General features: G+C 43.0%; 1 long non-coding RNA gene across 1 annotated transcript; it reads right to left on the bottom strand.

Moving 5' to 3' along the window:
- Positions 1–1,250: 1,250 nt before the first annotated feature.
- On the bottom strand, positions 1,251–19,916 carry LOC137654379 (uncharacterized). The gene is made up of 3 exons (XR_011046628.1): positions 19,861–19,916; positions 18,481–18,618; positions 1,251–1,473 (listed from the first exon to the last, which is right to left on the bottom strand). It is a non-coding gene; the product is annotated as an uncharacterized lncRNA (long non-coding RNA).
- Between the last annotated feature and the right edge of the window lie 603 nt (positions 19,917–20,519).

The raw sequence follows: 20,519 nt of genomic DNA, 5'->3' as shown, positions 1-20,519 counted from the left end.
AATAGCTATCTAAGCTAATATAGAAGTTTTCCAGTAAAGCGACAGCCGAAATCTGAGAGAAATACTTCACCAAAAGCCGTGAAAATACTCCAAGATCATAAGCGTATCCCAGAACGTCTTGCCGGAAGCACGACAGAGGAAAAATTGAGGAGGTGTCAACAAGAAGTACTGTAGTACCTGGCCACAGGTGGCGCTGGTGAGTACACCCCCTTCTAGTATTGTGATAGCTGGCGTATCCCTCCCGTAGAATTCTGTCGGGCAACGGAGTTGACAGCTACATGATTATCGGGTAAGTTTAATATTGAAAAACATATTATTGTTAAAGGAAAAAAAAAAAACTGAAATATTTCCCAAATAAAAAGTTCCTTTATTAGAATTAAAACCATTAAGCTAAGAAAGAATGAACAAAACGTTAGACACGGTTACTCTTACTGCAACGTGACACCGTGAAAATTCTCTCTCTATCGTAACGATAGAGCGCAAGTTGAACGTTCTGAACGTCAACAACTGCAGAGACAAAACAAAACGTTAGTTCAACTTTGAAAACAGTACGAGACTATCAAAGAAATTCTTTCAAAAACATTAAAATAGCATAATATGTTAACAGGTAAAACCGAAATGACGGGCTCAATGTTAATTAACTTCGGTACCAAGAAAAGACCGCCTACTATTAGGAAAGGTCGAATATAAACAAATATAAAAATTAATTTAATAAGTTTATAATAAAAGGAAGTTAATCGAAGAGGCCTATAAAAGGCGGAGAGATAAAAAAATAAATCTATAACTTTTGTTAAGCAAAATTAAGAAAGAGAGTCTATACTCTCTAGACACCAACACTTCCGTCTAAGGGAAGGGTCGGCCATTTAAAGGTGAAAGAGAGTTCATACTCTCTTCGTCACCAGAATTAATCAAATTAATTCCAAAAGCTAGCTAAGCTAATAATAAAACTTCCTGAATAGCGAAAGCTGAAATCTTAGAGCAATACTTCACCAAAAACCGTGAACAAGACTCCAAAATTATAAGCGTATCCATGAACGTCTTGCCGGAAGCACGACAGAGGAAAAATTGAAGTGGTGTCAACAAGAAGTACTGCAGTACCTGGCCACAGGTGGCGCTTGTGAGTACACCCCCCTCTTGTATAGCGATCGCTGGCGTATCCCTTCCGTAGAATTCTGTCGGGCAACGGAGTTGACAGCTACATGATTATCGGGTAAGTTTAATATTGAAAATAAAAATTTAATGATGAGAATTTTAACTTATCTTTAAACTGGACTCATTTATATTTTACAGCCGCCATCCCTGTTATCAGCTTTGATTTCATCATAATCATCTCCTATGCCTATTGTGCCATCGGCATTCCTTTAGTTTCCATCTCCTTCACATATTATTAGGGTAATCTGGTTGTCCAATAAACAGTTGTTTGTCTACTGGCTTCAGTTTCTGGACTTCATATGTGCAGGTAAATGAACACATCTGGAAGAAAAGTAAACTATCTTTATTCCAAATGTTCTTCACCTTGACTCTTGATAAATAATTTCATGCATAAGAGTAACTTTTTGGGATTATCCATTAGAATAACACACATATTCAACTTCATCTTTAGAGATAAAAATAAGAAACACTTTTAAACTTTAACCTTGACCATACTTTCATGATCTTAACAAAAACATCTGAAGGAAGATAAGCATTAATAACCAGAGTTCGAGAAAAAACAAGAATAAGACACCTTGACCATGCTTTTATGATCTCAACAAAAACATCTGAAGGAAGATAAGCATTAATAACCAGAGTTCGAGAAAAAACAAGAATAAGACACCTTGGCCATGCTTTCATGATCTCAACAAAAACATCTGAAGGAAGATAAGCATTAATAACCAGAGTTCGAGATAAAACAAGAATAAGACACCTTGACCATGCTTTCATGATCTCAACAAAAACATCTGAAGGAGGATAAGCATTAATAACCAGAGTTCGAGAAAAAACAAGAATAAGACACCTTGGCCATGCTTTCATGATCTCAACAAAAACATCTGAAGGAAGATAAGCATTAATAACCAGAGTTCGAGAAAAAACAAGAATAAGACAAAGTTCATCTTGGATAATTATCTGAAAATATAGTAACAGCCATGTATAATATGTAATTGCTGCTTTCACATTAACCCTACTCTTTAAACAATGGTTTTCTCAATACTATTCTTGATAAGGTTATCAGTAACGTCATTGCATTGGTAATACAGTATTGCATACTGTATAAAAGAAGTCAATAACATTAAAATATGTTATTTTCCTTAGTAAAATAAATTTTTGAATATACTTACCCGATGATCATGAATCTGTTAACTCTGTTGCCCGACAGAAAAAACCTAAGGTCGGGATACGCCAGCGATCGCTATACAGGTGGGGGTGTACAACAACAGCGCCATCTGTCGAGTAGGTACTCAGGTACTTCTTGTCAACAAGAACCAATTTTCTCCTCGGTCCACTGGGTCTCTATGGGGAGGAAGGGAGGGTCCTTAAATTCATGATCATCGGGTAAGTATATTCAAAAATTTATTTTACTAAGGAAAATAACATTTTTCAATATTAATCTTACCCGATGATCATGTAGCTGATTCACACCCAGGGGGGTGGGTGGAGACCAGCATACATGTTAACATTAGAAGCTAAGTATCCCGTATTTCATTTTAGCAGTTATTCAAAATAACAAACATAAAATAAATAAGTACCTGGTAAGGAAGTCGACTTGAACCATTACTCTGCCTTTTTAAGTACGTCTTCCTTACTGAGCCTAGCAATCCTCTTAGGATGCTGAGAGACTCCTAGGTGCTGAAGTATGAAGGGCTGCAACCCATACTAAAGGACCTCATCACAACCTCTAATCTAGGCGCTTCTCAAGAAAGAATTTGACCACCCGCCAAATCAACCAGGATGCGAAAGGCTTCTTAGCCTTCCGTACAACCCAAAAACAACAATAAAAAGCATTTCAAGAGAAAGATTAAAAAAGGTTATGGGATTATGGGAATGTAGTGGTTGAGCCCTCACCTACTACTGCACTCGCTGCTACGAATGGTCCCAGGGTGTAGCAGTTCTCGTAAAGAGACTGGACATCTTTAAGGTAAAATGATGCGAACACTGACTTGCTTCTCCAATAGGTTGCATCCATTACACTCTGCAGAGAACGGTTCTGTTTGAAGGCCACTGAAGTAGCGACAGCTCTAACTTCATGTGTCCTTACCTTCAGCAAAGCAAGGTCTTCCTCCTTCAGATGAGAATGGGCCTCTCTAATCAAAAGCCTGATGTAATAAGAAACTGCGTTCTTAGACATCGGTAAAGCAGGTTTCTTAATAGAACACCATAAAGCTTCTGATTGTCCTCGTAATGGCTTTGTACGTCTTAAATAGTACTTAAGAGCTCTTACTGGGCATAGTACTCTCTCTTGTTCGTTTCCAACCAAGTTGGACAGGCTTGGGATCTCGAACGACTTGGGCCAAGGACGAGAAGGAAGCTCGTTTTTAGCTAAAAAACCAAGCTGTAAGGAACATGTAGCCGTTTCAGATGTAAAACCTATGTTCCTGCTGAAGGCGTGAATCTCACTGACTCTTTTAGCTGTTGCTAAGCAAACGAGGAAAAGAGTCTTCAAGGTGAGATCTTTAAAAGAGGCTGATTGAAGCGGTTCGAACCTTGCTGACATCAGGAACCTTAAAACCACGTCTAGGTTCCAACCTGGTGTGGCTAACCGACGCTCCTTTGAGGTCTCAAAAGACTTAAGGAGGTCCTGTAGATCTTTGTTGGTGGAAAGATCTAAGCCTCTGTGTCGGAAGACTGCTGCCAACATGCTTCTGTAACCTTTGATCGTAGGAGCTGATAGGGATCTTACATTCCTTAGATATAAAAGGAAGTCAGCTATCTGCGTTACAGAGGTACTGGTTGAGGAAACTGAATTCGCCTTGCACCAGCTTCGGAAGACTTCCCATTTTGACTGGTAGACCTTGAGAGTGGATGTCCTCCTTGCTCTGGCAATCGCTCTGGCTGCCTCCTTCGAAAAGCCTCTAGCTCTTGAGAGTCTTTCGATAGTCTGAAGGCAGTCAGACGAAGACCGTGGAGGTTTGGGTGTACCTTCTTTACGTGCGGCTGACGCAGAAGGTCCACTCTTAGAGGAAGAGTCCTGGGAACGTCCACTAGCCATTGCAGTACCTCGGTGAACCATTCTCTCGCGGGCCAGAGGGGAGCAACCAACATCAACCGTGTCCCTTCGTGAGAGGCGAACTTCTGCAGTACCTTGTTGACAATCTTGAACGGAAGGAACGCATACAGGTCTAGATGGGACCAATCCAGAAGAAAGGCATCTACGTGAACTGCTGCTGGGTCCGGAATCGGTGAGCAATAATTTGGGAGCCTCTTGGTCATCGAGGTAGCGAACAGATCTATGGTGGGCTGACCCCACAGGGCCCATAGTCTGCTGCAAACATTCTTGTGAAGGGTCCACTCTGTGGGGATGACTTGACCCTTCCGGCTGAGGCGGTCTGCCATGACATTCATGTCGCCTTGAATGAACCTCGTTACCAGCGATATCTTTCGATCTCTTGACCAGATGAGGAGGTCCCTTGCGATCTCGAACAACTTCCTCGAATGAGTCCCTCCTTGCTTGGAGATGTACGCCAAGGCTGTAGTGTTGTCGGAGTTCACCTCCACCACCTTGCCTAGAAGGAGGGACTTGAAGTTTCTCAAGGCCAGATGAACTGCCAATAGCTCCTTGCAGTTGATGTGAAGTGTTCTTTGATCCGGATTCCATGTGCCCGAGCATTCCCGTCCGTCCAGTGTCCCACCCCAGCCCGTGTCCGATGCGTCCGAGAAGAGAAGATGGTCGGGGGTCTGAACAGCTAACGGAAGACCTTCCTTGAGAAGAATGCTGTCCTTCCACCACGTCAGCGCAGACTTCATCTCTTCGGATATAGGAACTGAGACCGCTTCTAGCGTCATGTCCTTTCTCCAGTGAGCAGCTAGATGATACTGAAGGGGGCGGAGGTGGAGTCTCCCTAACGCGATGAACTGGGCCAGCGATGAAAGCGTCCCTGTTAGACTCATCCACTGCCTGACTGAACATCGGTTCCTTCTCAGCATGCTCTGGATGCATTCTTGGGCTTGACTGATTCTGGGGGCCGACGGAAAAGCCCGAAAAGCTCGACTCTGAATCTCCATACCTAGATAGACAATAGTTTGGGATGGGACGAGTTGGGACTTCTCTATATTGACCAGGAGACCCAATTCCTTGGTCAGATCCATAGTCCATTTGAGATTCTCCAGACAGCGACGACTTGACGGAGCTCTTAAAAGCCAGTCGTCCAAAAAGAGGGAGGCTCTGATGTCTGCCAAATGCAGGAATTTGGCAATATTCCTCATCAGTTTGGTAAACACAAGAGGTGCCGTGCTTAGGCCAAAGCACAGGGCTTGGAACTGGTAAACGACCTTTCCAAAGACGAACCTTAGGAAAGGTTGGGAGTCTGGATGGACGGGGACGTGAAAGTACGCGTCTTTTAGGTCCAACGAGACCATCCAGTCTTCCTTCCTGACCGATGCTAGCACCGACTTCGTCGTCTCCATGGTGAACGTCTGCTTAGTGACAAAAGCATTGAGAGCACTGACGTCCAGCACCGGTCTCCAACCTCTGTCTTCTTCGCTACCAGGAAGAGACGGTTGTAGAAGCCCGGGGATTGATGGTCCCGGACTATGACTACCGCTCCCTTTTGTAGCAAGAGAGACACCTCTTGCTGTAAAGCTAGCCTCTTGTCCTCCTCCTTGTAGTTGGGAGAGAGGTTGATGGGAGTAGTTGCTAGAGGGGGATTGCGCCAGAACGGAATCCTGTACCCCTCTCTTAGCAACTTCACAGACTGAGCGTCTGCACCTCTGTTCTCCCAAGCCTGCCAGTAGTTCTTGAGCCTGGCTCCCACTGCTGTCTGGAGAGGTAGGCAGTCAGACTCTGCCTTTCGAGGACTTGGAACCCTTCTTCTTTTTGCCACGTTGACTGTCTGCACGGGTACCTCCTCTGCTAGAGGTTCTGCCACGAAAGGGCGGGATGAACCTAGACGCTGGTGTGTCCATCCTAGGTCTAGGCACGGAAGGTAAAGCTGTGACTTTACGTGCGGAAGACGCCACCAGGTCATGGGTATCCTTCTGGATCAACGAGGCAGCAATCCCCTTGATCAGCTCTTCCGGAAAGAGACACTTGGAAAGCGGAGCAAACATCAACTCCGACTTCTGGCATGGTGTGATCCCCGCAGACAAGAAGGAGCAAAGGTGATCTCGCTTCTTAAGCACTCCGGACACGTACGAAGCCGCAAGCTCGCCAGACCCATCCCGAATGGCTTTGTCCATGCTTGACATGATAAGCATGGCAGAGTCCTTATCCGAAGGGGAGGTCTTTCTGCTTAACGCTCCCAAACACCAGTCCAGGAAGTTAAAGATCTCAAAAGCACGAAAAACTCCCTTCAACAGATGGTCCATGTCCGAAAAGGTCCAGCAAATCTTGGAACGTCTCATAGCCAGCCTGCGGGGAGAGTCAACCAGACTTGAGAAGTCGCCCTAGGCAGAGGCAGGAACTCCCAAGCCGGGTTCCTCTCCCGTGGCATACCAGACGCTAGATTTGGAAGCAAGCTTGGTAGGTGGAAAGATGAAGGCAGTCTTCCCCAGTTGCTTCTTGGACTGCAACCACTCTCCCAGTACCCTCAAAGCTCTCTTGGATGAGCGCGCGAGTACGAGTTTCGTAAAGGCAGGAGCTGCAGACTGCATGCCTAAAGCGAACTCAGAGGGAGGTGAGCGCGGGGTTGCAGACACAAACTGTTCCGGATACAACTCCCTAAACAGGGCAAGGACTTTCCTAAAGTCTAAGCAGGGAGGCGTAGACTTGGGTTCTTCTATGTCGGAGTGCGGATCGTCCAAATGCGCAGCTTCGTCGTCATCAGATACTCCTTCATCCGAATGCTGAGGAGGAAGTGGCAAAGGTGGAGCAAACAGCTGAACGGCTGAATCCGGCAGCACGGGTGCATGCGTAGCTGCACTAGATCCAACTTCATGCCGCTGCTGGTCAGTCTGAGAGCTGGCAACAACAAAAGCGGAGTGCTGGTGCGTGGGAGGGACTGCCGTGGGTTGCGGAGACTGCCGCATTGCGTCAAAACACGGCAGCTTGACAGCACCTTCCCACTGCTGATGCGGTAGCTCACGCATGTCAACGGAGGGAGCCGCATGTCGGCTAACGTCAACATGCGTCTGGCAGGGTCGACTGCGCATCGGTGGTGGAGCTCTCACAGGCGGAGTGTGGGAGCAGGCAGCCGCAGTATCTGCTGAGCGCACAACTGTGGCAGGTTGTAGGTTAACAGGTGCAGAGTCAACCTTCTCAGCACGATACTCCTGCATGAAGGAAGCAAGCTGAGACTGCATAGTCTGCAGCATAGACCACTTAGGGTCTACCGTGGTTGGTGCGGCAACAGACGGAGTGATTGCCTGCTGCGGAACCACTCTACCTCTCTTGGGAGGTGTGCAGTCTTTGGAAGACTGCGGCGAGTCCGAACTGACCCAGTGGCTACACCTGGGCCATTGGACTCGCTCGGAAGGGACCTTGCGCTTGAGAGGTCGTGAGACCTTGGTCCAACGTTTCTTCCTAGAAACTTCTTCCACAGACGAGGAATGAATGGGCTCACTCGTCTGTTTGTGGATGGGACGATCTCTGCAAGATGCGTCCGCAACCACTGAGGGTACATCCGTACGCTGATCAAGGCCTGTCGAACCCTTTGGTCCTTCGACATTGCTTCTCCCCTGGGCTTGGGAGCTTGCAAGAGGTCCCGGACTGGGAGGACGACTGGCACGAACAGATGCACCCTCATGCGTAACACTGACACTGACACTTTTCACCGCACTTGCACTCACTACACTTCCCACTGCACTTTTTTCTTTCAACTCTTTGACATCGGCCAAAAGTTGATTCCGGTCATTAGCTAATGACTCCACTCTGTCACCAAGAGCCTGAATGGCACGCATCATGTCCGCCATCGAGGGTTGAGCACTAGTAGCAGGGTCGGGAGTCACCACTACAGGGGAAGGAATAGGTTGAGGGGCATGGGGAGAGGAAAAATCAAACGAGCGAGAAGAACTCCTCCTGATCCTATCCTTCTCTAGCCTACGTGCATACTTAAGGAATTCATTAAAATCGAATTCCGAAAGCCCAGCGCATTCCTCACATCGATCTTCCAATTGACAGGATTTACCCCTACAATTGGAACAAACGGTGTGAGGATCTATAGAGGCCTTCGGAAGACGCCTAGAACAGTCCCTAGCGCTACACTGCCTGTACTTAGGGACTTGAGAATGGTCAGACATCTTGAATTCTTGAATTAGCCAAGGGGGGAATCCAAAATCTATCAAAGTTCATCAACAATTAATCCAAAACTAATCAAAAAGCTTGATAAGCTAATGATAATACCTCCTGAACAGCGAAAGCTAATATCTAGAGCGAATACATCACCAAAAAGCGTGAAAACAACTCCAGAAACAACAGCGTATCCAAGTAGGTCTTGCCGGTGGCACGACAGAGGAAAAATTGGTTCTTGTTGACAAGAAGTACCTGAGTACCTACTCGACAGATGGCGCTGTTGTTGTACACCCCCACCTGTATAGCGATCGCTGGCGTATCCCGACCTTAGGTTTTTTCTGTCGGGCAACAGAGTTGACAGATTCATGATCATCGGGTAAGATTAATATTGAAAAATAGCGATTATATACTATAGGTGAAGAGATAATTATGCCTAAATATATTTTTCTGGTATAATAGATGGAGGACATTAAAATATTTTCAAATACTTTAATAATAGGGAAAGGTTTCCACAAACTCGCTATTTTAGTACTTAGATTCAATGCCCATGAGTTTTACTTTTCTGAAGGATAGTATCAAGCCAATTACAAATGAATTGGTCTTCTCAACTACTTTCAGGCCTTGACTAGTCCTTGCTATAGATGTGTTATCAATTAATCATTTCATGGCATAAACCAAAATGTGAGTTGGTAGATAAGGGGTATAAATCTTTTTACTGAATGTTTAATTGGACAGTTTTATTCCAAAGATATCTTCCGACAGGCATATAAAGTGAGTACTGTATCAGTATAATCTATTGATATTGGTCATATGGCATGCTGCTAAGATCAGGGAGGCCATTCAGACCCAACATGAAACAAGTGGAAATTCCTTCCGATACACTAAGAAGTACAAGTTGATAAAGGTTGGACAGAAGGTTATAAGAAAGGCTGTTGGAAGGAAGGTAAGGTGGAAGAATAGAAAGAGGCAACTGTGAAAATCCTTAATTCATACCTTTAGTGCACTGCATGAGGTGCAATGATGGCAGTGTCCCTTGAAAGAGAGACTGAATAACAAGAGAAAATATTGCAGTAAAATAAAAGGGACAACACAACATTGATGCAGAAGTCTGTCACGTAATACCTTCATTTTATGAATGAGTAAAGAGACACTGAAATAGACTCGAGATAATTCAATCTCGCTAACTATCCCTGCTTGAAGTTAGCAATGATTGTAAACTTTTTTTTTATATAGCGACAAGTATAGCATTCAAAGGGTAAACACTGATAATTGTAATTTTACACCATTTAGGAGTTTGATATAGACACCAGCTTTTTTGAATTACACAGCATTGAAACGGTTTGTTATTTGAATTTGAACATTAATAATACACAGCTATCAATGGTTTGTTGGCTAATAATCTTGAACTAAATCTTTTCATTTTAACTTCTCTTAAAAGCATATAGAATATTTAAACATGAATAAAACAGCAAGAATCACAAAAATTCCCTTACCTAACATGTTCTGAGGTAAATATCCCATTATATAATTCCATGTTTCCCTGCCTACAAACATTTGACTGTTTTAACTACTATTAAATAGCAGCAACCACTGAAAAATCCTGAATTCATTTATTAATAAAGCTATCATGATAGTGATAGAACTATGACACAATATTGTATACGCATGCCTTAAATGTTCATACAGGGGCCCCTTGAGAGACATGAGAACTTGGGTGACATCCCCTGCAGGTAGCTTGAGTTCCCAATGAGGACATGACTGCTCGAGGCTCCTCATGATCATATATAGCTCCCACTAATAGGAAAGGTCTAAGCCCTTTAAAGACCTGACTCAAGGCTGAGGAATATCCTTTCCTCACCAAGATTGAGAGGAACTTCTCCTGGCAAAAGTAAACAAGAAAATCATATATAAGTTACAGAGAGGCTCTGACTAGAAAACTAACCCCTCTACAACATCAATAAAAGAACATGGCCCGACTTCTCCTGTGCAGTGCTTGGCAAAGCGTCTTTCAATTAGAGGACATGCTAGGTAGTCTTCACCCATAAAGTGACAGGGATATAACCAAGTGGTGGTGCCTCTGCAGGTGGGACTGACAAAGCATATTGGGCCACAGGGGTATTTCTATTTATACCTAGACTAGGAGCAACCACAGGTCTGGGTAGGCTTTGGCGTGTGGCCATTTGGGAGTCACCAGAGTTACTCTTGATATGCAGAGTAGTCAGCACACTATTCATTACTCTGGAAATCAGGCCAAGTGGCTAAAAATGTATAGATGTCGGTGCTGTGCCATGGATAATGCAAAGCGTCCACTAGAGACTCTGTTGGGTTCGGAACTGGAGAGCAAACGAGCAGGAACTATTTGTTGAATTGGGTGGCAAGCATACTGTTCAATGGGGAGCACCACAATCAAAATTTCTTCGCTCCTATTCGACGAAGAGACCATTCTGCTCTTAGGACTTGTCTCTAGCAACTGAACTTGGCAATTATATTTCTCTTGCCTAGGATGAATCTTGCATACTGTTCCACTGCATTATTGAGTACCCATGTGTGAGCCTGCTTTGCCAACTCATAGAGATGCTGCGAAACACTACCTCATTGTTTGTTGATGTAAGCCACTAGTCAGGTGTTGTTCATCAATGTAACCGAGCAATCTATCCAGCAATGTTGGTATACTTGCAGCACCAGGAGTACATTCTTCACCTTCAACAGGTTAATATGCAGAACCTTTCTTTTGTCAGACTAACAACCTCTGGTGGTTTGGTTGTGTACCCCCTCCTTTCTTCGACGTGCCTATGAACAGCAACTTTTCTAGAGGATACTCCAGAAGAGTCCCCTTAATGTTGTTCTCGTCTTCCAACCTTCATGGTAGACCGTCCCATATCTCCTTCTCTACTGAAGCAAGATGGTATAGTGGATCGTTGGCAGCTAACCAAATTCTCTTCAGACACTACAGAAGGGAACACGCTTCTCATAAGATATGGTATGTATGAGCAGCAGTTGCCACTGTTGAGCCAGTAATTCCTGCTCGGTGAGAAAAGGTTGCAATACTTTCCCGAGTCCACTGATGATGATGTTTGATGGGAAGACCTAGTGAAAACCTAGCTGATGCTATGTCAGCCTTCCTAGGTACTCCATCCTCTTCTTGACTGTGAAACTGGATTACTCCTCATTTAACATAATCCCCATATCGTAGCAGATCATAAGAAGAGTGTCTTGGTGCTGAGGCAGCTGCCTCCGAGAGGAGGACAGGATAACCCACACATCCAGGTATCGAAGTGGAAGAATGCCATTACTGTGAGCACAAGCTGAAACTACAGTATTGTGAACACTTAGGGTGCAGTAGCCAGTCCAAAGCAAAGAACTCTGAATTGATATACCTTCCCTAGAGGAAAAAGTGGAGGTGCTTCCTGTAGGACTGATGGAATGGAATTTGAAAGTATGTACCGCTCTAATCCAAAGGAAGCATGAAATTGTTCCCAGTGATGGTTGCTCAAATAATGTTTGCCATCTTATCTTGAAAGGAGTCTGCAGGACAAACTTGCTCAAGGGAAGAGAACAGTGGCCAGTCTCTAAACCCTAGTTGACTTCTCTATGAAGAATAGATGACTGTAAAATCCAGGAGAGTCATCTAGTACAATCTGGTGTGTCCTTCTCCAGCATTTTCATCACCTATGCCTGAAGGGCAAAGGTTTTGTCTGAAGTCGGGTGATGACAGAAAAAAAACCAAGTCTGAGTGAGGGAGGATAAGAACCAATAAATGGGAGGTGTTATTCATCCTGAAGGCTCCATACTGCTGCCACCTTGCCAAACGGCTTGATAGGCATTTTTTTGGGCATGGTAACTATACACTTGGAGATTTTGCATATGAAACATATTTAGCAGATATTCTGCTCAAGACCACTTTCTGCATGGACAATCTGTGCATGGAAACTTCATTCATGGAAATATTACATGCGAACACTGCGCAGGGAGACTTTACCAGTGGAAATATTTTCCTAGAGACCTTACGCCTGGGGACTTTATTCGTGGAGGCTTTGCAATTAGAGACCTTGCCTCCGAAGTCCTGATGTCTCTAGATGTAACTGTGTGTGTGAAGGTGTTCATGCATTTGAAGGCAATCGTTCATGCAAAAAGGATCGTGCACTCAAAGGCAATCATGTACATTTAGGAGATTGTGTGCATGGAGATCATCATTTGTGTGGAGATGAATTTACACAATAACAAGTATCCACTAGGGATCGAGAACGTGAGTGAAGACAATTGTGCACAAGGAGAACCTTCCCAAAATTATCATGCTAATACAATTATTCCTGCTCGTAGAGGTGATCGTGAGTGTAGAGGTGATCATGGGTATGGTGTAGAGGCGATTGTACACATGGAGGTCCTGGTTTTTGTCTCGTTCAGAAGGCTTCCCTCTTCCTCTGCTTTTAGTTGGCCTTATCTCACTGTCAAACAAGGGAAGAGGATGACACATACCTGCAACAGGAGCAGAAATATCAACTCCTTATACTACTTGATCTTCTTGATGATTGGTGAGAGCTGATGCACCACTTATGCCACACTCACATGAAAGCATGAAAGTTTGGTACAGACAACCTTCTTCATCTTCAGACGTCTGGAAGCATCTGAAGGTTCAGGAGCAAAGAACAAAGTCAAAGGTAAAGGGCTGAGAGGAGGAGGAGAAGGAGAGTGAGGTAATTTCTTTTCCTTGCTAAAGTCATTGAGGATTTTTCAGTTAGTGGTGACAACACAACAGAAAAGAGGATTGACAATATTTTTCTCAGGTAGGCTAGAACCAGTCGACGGGCGACACATCCAGTGCTTCCTCTGCAAGTAAGGTGGCAGATGAAGAAAGCCCAGCAGTAAGATTCTTTGGCGGATAACCATCAGAGATAACTAGTGGTAAAAATCACTGAATTTTGAGTCAACAGAAGAGAAAAAGCAGCAGGATATGTCACCTCGTGCGGAGGGTTAGGACTGTCTGAGGATCAAACCCTAGGGTCTCTCATTTGTCCACTACTTCCATGGCATCCCTACCAAACCCCCATCCCCTCCGGCAAGATGGTGAAAGAGATGGCCTTTGTAGTGGGAGCAATTCCGACTTTCATTTCCCCTTACGGGCAGGTGGTGCCACTGACTTCACTCTCTCAAGCTTGATCCCTGCATGCTATAGCTCGTATCATGATTCGAGGAAACTGAGAGACAGAGGTTGCACACAACACATTCAGGTGAAAACTAATATTCCCTTCCAACTCCAATGGAAACTAGGACAGGCGCCCGAGTAGCCTACTCCCCAAAACTCTGCGGACAGGTAAACACCGGAGTAACCAGTTATCTCTATAGGATAACAGTATTACAGCGAACCTCCTAGGCTGATCGCTGTCAAGCAAATGTTCAGTCGCAAGCAACTATTTCCGAAAGACAAAATTGAGAGGTATTTTATTTTCAGTCACAATCATCAGGCAGACACTTGTGGGCTAAAATCCAGCTACAGATTAACACACAGAAAGAAAACATTACCTCCAAGAAGGTATATGTTTCCCCAGATCTTATGGCAGGAATCATGTGATGGGTACCCAGGGGCAGGCCAAAGATACGGGAGCAGCTAGAATGGTTCATTGCGCCCGCACTCGATAGGAGAACATCGATAATCTCCCTAATGACAGGTATCTCTAAGCAAAGAGGAAAATGCATCTTGGATCTCTCTGTTCCTGATCGGAAAAACTGGAATATGCTCCAATTGTTTCGTCTTAAGGGAACAGACTCGCTAAGAAAAGCTTTTGGAATCTAAGTAACTTTGATACTTAAATGTACAATCTTGATATATTAGGTTAACCTGACAGGGATGAAAGAGGAGTCCACTTGAGGGCAGATTACCCTATGTCTGGGATTTACAGGAAGGTAGGGGTTCATGAATAACTTGACCTTCCCCAAGGGATATAACTATTGACTGAGAAGAGACCTAATGATGTTTTGGGGCAATTTGCTTAGTTCCCAGCATCAATTGGCTGAACCTGAGAGCAGCATTTATGAACATCATTAGGTTCTGTAAAATGGTAAGTAGCCATTGCAACTTTATATGGGCGTGCGTGAGCCTGTAAGGGTAGTGCATGCCACTGGCGGAGTGAACAGCCTTCGTCGGCAGTAGTAGCTCGCTCTTCTGCATCCAAGGGGGCTAAATTACAATTTTCCTGACTCAATGTAAGTGCTCGTACACGAATTTAAGCAATGCGAACACGTTTCCGTGTGTGAGAGCCCCCAGTGTAGCTCGTGCAGTTATTTGTGGGATAATGTGCTTGCGGCGAAGCACAACATCACTGGTCAAGAATAACTTGAATTTTCATGAGCCATAGCATTGTGAAAATGTTCATGTGTGAATATAACCTGATCTGATTCTATCTCGTCATTAATAGAAGCTTGAGGAAATAACCTCAAAGGTTATGACTCACGACTAATTGTGCCCTGAGGGCATGACGGGATGAAGCAGAAACAGAAAAAGGTTGGAGGCCAACACCATGTGAGAACTCCAAAGAGCTCTCTATCCCATAGGGAGGAGAAGTCCAAGGTAATAACCCCGAAGGATTGTGTCTCACGAGACCCAGTGTGTCCTGAAGTCGACAGTGAGAAGGGGTGAGCTGGAGAACAGGAGTCAGTTTCCAAATTGAAGCATGTCCCCCATCCACTGCTCTGTCCTGCGAAACTATCACCTCCTCTATTGCTCTACCAAGCATCCCCACATTGCAGCTGGTTGAATAGGGGAATTACCATCCCTAGCATGATTGAGAGCCTTGATTATCATTTCCTTTGCAATTTTAATTCCGACCTCTTTGTTGGCTAAATGGCTGACCATAAATAGACGACTTTTTAGACTCCCAAGGAGTGGCTCTGAGGTCATGTCTACTTATCTCTGATCTAGATGGGAGAGATGTCCTTATATGGTTATTGGAGGTGAAAGGCTGAGGGCTCCTGAAAGACACCACCTGATGGGAAAGTGAATCATGACTGAATTTACTTCAGTTCTCCCTGCTCTATGGGGAACAGAGAAGGACCCTTAACCAAGGAATTTTTAAGCTTACTTACCTCTCTAGTCTACCTGCCTCACAAACTTGAAAGCAACTGCATCTCACTTCTTTAAAATGCAGTTGGCCCACTGGTTAGCTACCAGGTGAACCAAAAATTCCACAGCCTCCATGTAACAGGCCTCCAAAGCCGTGAAAGTTAGATACCGAGTGGCTAGTTTCTCGGGTAAAATGGATAGGGTAAGGGCAGAAACCACTGGGTCCAGAGGCAAAGGAGAGGGATAAGAGTCCTGAGTGACACAATAGTACCTCCGCCTTAAAAATGTTGGTGACAGGATTCTAGATGATCAGCTTGCTATCAGGGAATTTTTCTGAGTTGATACCTAAATATCGTCGTTGTTGAATGCCTCCTTAGCTAGCTCGGACAGGAGGAGTTGTAGCCATTGTCTTGAACCCTATGGAGCACAACACATTCTGTCTATTGCTGGTTTCCTGCCTTTAATTGGCAATCTAGGAACTTTGCCAATGTGGTTAATTCTCCTCATCAAGGACAGAGCCTGTAGAAGAGAGGACTCGGACTTCAACTACTCAAACTCAGTGCAATCTGGACCAGTTACTTGTAGCAACCATACTATGGATTTGGGGGAGTCCTTCAACACCGAACAGGGTTGCAATTGAAATATCTCTAATTTCCTTATATTGGGAACTAAAAGGTTTTACAAGAAAAACTGTCCTTTTCTGAGGAACTCCTCTGCTTAGTAGGTGGCAATGAGAGGAATAAGGATCGTCAGGATCTCTCATCCAAAAAGACCCGTGAGATCCAGCCAACCTTTTTTTTGTGGTCTATACTTTCACTTCTTTTGGATCCCTTCGAAAAGGAAGAACAAGAGTCCTCTTACTTCCAAGAGGACAAAGCCTTCAGGAGACTAGATCTAAAAGTGGTTGCCTAGATGAAAAATGCTCTAATGATGGTTTGGTGCTCTCAAAAGGTCGACCATAAACATATTTGATTGGTGACTATGTAATTATCAACATATAAGAAGCATCTTGGCAATCTCAATTGCCTATGCCTCTAAGATTGAGGATCTAACACCAAAGCGTAGTCAATAGCACCTCAGTATTTTCCCTGTATTCACCTAAAGTCATTGGACTGTGCTGGGAGCAGAATTGCTGTACTTGCCCAAATCTTATTATCTAACCCATGTATATGCAGGATTAAAAGGGGGTGAGAGCGCTTAAAGAGCAGAGGCTTACATGTCAACTGGTGAGCGAGCTTGTATGCAAATAGATAGGAGCCTACCAGCGTATGACTGCTCTAAGTTCTAAGTTAAATGAATGACTGGGAAAAGATAAGCGCATCCCCTGCTAATACCAAAAATAAAATTAAAGTGCTAGCAGAGGTGCTCCCATAGGAAAGCATTCCAGAGAGCGGGTGAAAGGGCGTGCAATCAATCGTGAGCAGGTAAGCAGATGCATGATCGAGTGTGAAAAGACGAGGTGCGCAATCGACTGTGAGCATGCGAGAGGATTTACAATCGATCGTCAGCTGGCGCGCTATTGCAAACATGTAACATGGCGCTCTCTTTTGAGTGTGAGAACACCTAGCAGCATGTCTAGAATTGGTCTAATAGGCGAGCGAACAGGTGAGATGGTATTCCTGTAGGAGTGAGCAATCACCAAAAGATGCACAATCACGAGCATGTGCAGTGTTGCTCTCCAAAATGCGTGTGACTGCGAACAGTTGAGAAGCAAGCAAAGTTTTACACAATCTCGCCGTCTATTCCTTTGTCCTCAGTGAAGGATTAGCCAACACTATCTCTCTCATGGGTAGAGAAATTGTAGGAGTGACTTGTATGTAAGTCTCGTTGTTCAATCTTAAAGGAATAATCGTCCAACAGGGGAAAAGAAAGGGCAGCAGCCATGTTTTCTCCTCACCGGCAGTGTGTACGAAGTTAACTGACTACTGTATGTGCCTGGACCGAGGGCTCTTGGAGGTACAAATAGACACTCGTACAATAGATTCCCTCTGTTAAGTAAGTGTAATAATCTAGGCTGAATGCATGAAGAAGTTGCACACCAGAGCACTTTTTTATTAGCTATCCTCTGTCCATCAGGGAAATCTTGTGCTTTAAATGAAAACGCTAGCCATCATAGCTTGCTTTGCTATCATCGAAATGTGCACTCGTAATTGAACATTCGGGACATAAAGAAATTCTCCCATTGGGGAGAGCTAACCATAGGAGGCACGTGAAGATCCATCGGATCATGTGAAGCTCAGTCACTATGTGCGCTAGTGTTAAAAGCTCTAGTGTGGGAGTGAGCTATCATATGTGACAAAAGCTTGCTAATGTTAACCACACTAGTATTGTATGAGGGGGCTGTTGTGTGGCCATATTTTGAGCTCGCAGAGCACAGACAAGATTTGGCGAGGCATTTTTTCGAATCTAGTCGGGGAAGGATGCAAGTGCAAAGCAGCGTGTTCATTGGTAAACAATGATTCCGATTTCAACCGCCTGCCCAATTGGAGACATATTGATTGCTGTTTCTCTTTCACGAAGAACTCGTTCCTCCCGATAACGTCTTCTTTTCGAACTTTTAAGTGGTTGGACAACCAATGAACTCTGACTCAAGGGCGGAATATCAGCTGGCCATTCGAGTTCAGACTCAATGACAACGTCATAAAGCGCTAAAGTTTATTCCGTAGCACATCATCGTCAACGGTAACAAGTGTCCAAGAGTTAAAAACGAAAATTCTAAAAGCCAGGTTTGAAGAGAAGCCAAAAGTACATCTCTGTTAATCAGTGTCAAGAATCAAAGCGACAGTTCAGTGTACCAGCAGAAGGGGGCGGGGCTTTCCCGCCACTGGCCACTAACTACCGGCTATTGCCAACACCTCGATATATGATTTTACTATCAAGTTCAAACTGCGCTAACATCAATTCTGTTATTAAGAGACGAAGTTTTGTATTTGTGTAAGAACAAAGCACTTTTAGATACCATAACCACACTCACAGGTCTTTTTCTGATCCCATAACTGTTTCACATACAAACCTATAATCAAAACATGGGCCCATGTAACAAAATCAAATTATTCCTTACCTAATTCTAGGAGGTCACAGACTGAGGTGTTTCTGTAGCTAAGGGGACTATTAATTGGAGTTCATTTTCTCCTCTTAGATGAAGGTATAATGTAGCTGATTCCAGCATCAAGTTATATAGCTGTTCATACTGCATGTCCTGTTGAATCAATATAATTGTATAACTACAGCATATAAAACATGAAAGGGATAATTGGTAAAAAAATTACAAATTTGGAAGTAATTTGTATTTTTTCCTAAAAATAGAAACTTTAGTCCATATAATTGTATAACTACAGCATATCAAACATGAAAAGAATAATTGGTAAAAAAAATTACAAATTTGGAAGTAATTTGTATTTTTTCCTAAAAATGCAAACTTGAGTCCATATACAGTAATTGTATAACTATAGCATATCAAACATGAAAAGAATATTTGGTATAAAATGACAAATTTTGAAGTAATTTGTATTTTTCCCTAAATATACAAACTTGAGTCCTTTACATCTGCCAAATGAGGTTGCCTTTTCCTTTGAACAGTGAGTGACATAACAAACTGGTTTAAGTAAAGGAGGAACTGTTACGTCTACACCAGAGTGCAGACTTAGAGGTAGCCCACCATTAATGTTCCTGGGTTGTACCAAAAAGGATTCTTTATTTTAGTTATTTTGTATTTGTTTTTGGGTAAAACAACAACTCTCTAAGCAAAAACTCTTAGCTGAATATACTGTAGTTATTCAAAGTCAAATATGATTTTATTGTAGGAAGATAAGAATATTTATGGTATAGGCATGCGAATTGTGGGTATATAAGGTATGAGTATGTAAGGTAAGGTAAGAGTAGGTAAATTAATGTAAGGCTAGGTAAAATAAGAGTAGGGATAAGGCTAAGTAAAGTATATGAGTAAGTAAGGTAAGGGCAATTAAGGTAAGGGTATATAATGTGAGGTTAGGTAAAACCAGAAAAAGTTAAAACATGTGATGGTAGGCAAAGTGATAGGCAAGTAAGGTATGGGTAGATAAGGTATGGATAGCCAAGGTATGGGTAGGTAAGGTTAGAGTAGGTTAAAGATAAGGGTGGTATAGTTAGGTTAGGTAACTGCAATATTAATAGGAGTGTTTATTTTGTAGACTTTTATGTCATTTAATTTGTCTACTTTTTTAATAATGTTTCTTTTTAAATTCCAAGACATCATACAAGAATGTGTTATTAAGCCTACTGAGTAGGCTTAATCTGGCCTGAAATTGAGATCTGGAAAAATTATGGATAGGCTATAAATTACATCTATAAGATTTACACACCAAGAACATCACTTTGGCTGTAAAATCATTTGAAATATCAATGAAATTATTATGCATTACCATCAGAGTAAAAAGAAACAGAGAAATTAAACAGCACATACCACAAATCTATATAATATCCATTAGTTGTTGCCACAGTCCACTTGCTCAGTGTGCCAGATGGATTCGTCTAAAAATCCTCAAACCTCATGATAAAAAATCCCCAAAACAACCCAAAAATCCCCATTTCCACAAATAAATATTTTTTTCTAGTCATGAAGGCTTTGCTAATATAGAAATTATTCACTATACTCCATATAAGTGCACACAAACTAATTGTAATAATATAAAGGTTTACTCATCTTTGTTTCTTCTATATAGAAATTTGTACAGACTATCCGAATCAGACACCGAAAATCCCCAAATCTAGGGATAAATTCCCATATCTGGCAACACTGACAAGTTTATCTTGTACTGTTTTGTCTTTTCTTCCACATCAGGTTTAATACTTCTTTTTTTTTTTCTTTTCTCTATTTGTTTCACTAAATAGAAATAATCCTAATATTTTCTTTAGGTCTTCCTCGTATGGTTGTTGTAGCTCAATTATTTCATTCCTTTCTTTACTATATTCCTGGGAAAACAACAAAAAATGCATCAAATCTTCCTCATCATTTTCACAAAAAATACAGTTTACACACCCCCCCCCCATTGTGTCTATTTACAGTACTTAGTTTTAACGTATTACTTCTTGCTCTAAAAAAATATCACTGAAGCAAATGTA

Source organism: Palaemon carinicauda, chromosome 15, assembly GCF_036898095.1.
Source record: "Palaemon carinicauda isolate YSFRI2023 chromosome 15, ASM3689809v2, whole genome shotgun sequence".
NCBI classification, from domain to species: domain Eukaryota; kingdom Metazoa; phylum Arthropoda; class Malacostraca; order Decapoda; family Palaemonidae; genus Palaemon; species Palaemon carinicauda.
Note: the sequence above shows the minus strand (reverse complement) of the source record. Positions and strands in the feature narration are given on the sequence as shown.